Source organism: Verticillium dahliae, genomic scaffold, assembly GCF_000150675.1.
Source record: "Verticillium dahliae VdLs.17 supercont1.6 genomic scaffold, whole genome shotgun sequence".
In the NCBI taxonomy this organism is placed as follows: Eukaryota; Fungi; Ascomycota; class Sordariomycetes; order Glomerellales; family Plectosphaerellaceae; genus Verticillium; species Verticillium dahliae.
The window spans coordinates 902,590-903,420 of NW_009276926.1; positions in this window are offsets into that span (position 1 = coordinate 902,590).

Genomic DNA, 831 nt, shown 5'->3' on the forward strand with positions numbered 1-831 from the left:
AGTCTAACGGGCATAGCACATGAGGGGCGTCAACGACGTAGTCAAAGCGATCGATCAGCGCTTCGGCAAGCTTGGCAGGAGGGCAGAAGAGACGGAATGTGAGGTAGAAGGTTGAGACAAAGGTGGCGTCAGGCGTGGACTCGTGGGTCGTGAGCCTTTCGACGAGGGCGGAAAGAGAACCGCCAGTAACCTGGCCTCCTTGTTGAACATGAGCTCGTGGGCATAGGTCTTTTCTAAGAGTCTTGATTTCAACATCGTCAACCTCTTCAACTTGCGTGGAGCTGCCAGCGTTGCTGAGATCGGACATGGATGGCTGGTTCCTGGGGCTCGGACCATGTTCAGGTGTAGTAGCCCGCGTCGAGGTCTGAGAGAGAAGGCTGGACTCAGAATCACGGTTCATGTATGTGCTACTTCCTGCAATGGAGCCAGCCTTGAAATCCGAACGGAATGATGCGTGATTGTCCGACTCCTGCGCCGGCCTGTCCGTCGGGCTAACATACTCGTCGGTGGACAGTAGCGTTGAAGAGAGATGAGGCAGCGGGGGGAGAGTGGGGCGGATCGAGGAGACTGAAGATGCGGCACTCGAGGCATTGTCATCGTATGAAGAAGGTCGTGAACTCGCAGGTGAGTAGTGAGACTCCTCGACGGTCGGAGACGTGTTCTGTGGAAGCTCAGGAAGAGGCTTGTCGGCGCCAATGGGCAGGCGAGAAGGGCCCGATCGCGTCGACTCGACCGTCTTTGTGGATTCGGCCACGCTCGTGGCCTGGGACGTTGTTGTTTCGGCAACCGTGTGGGCAACAGAGGGCCTGCGCTCATAGTGTGTGACGTCGA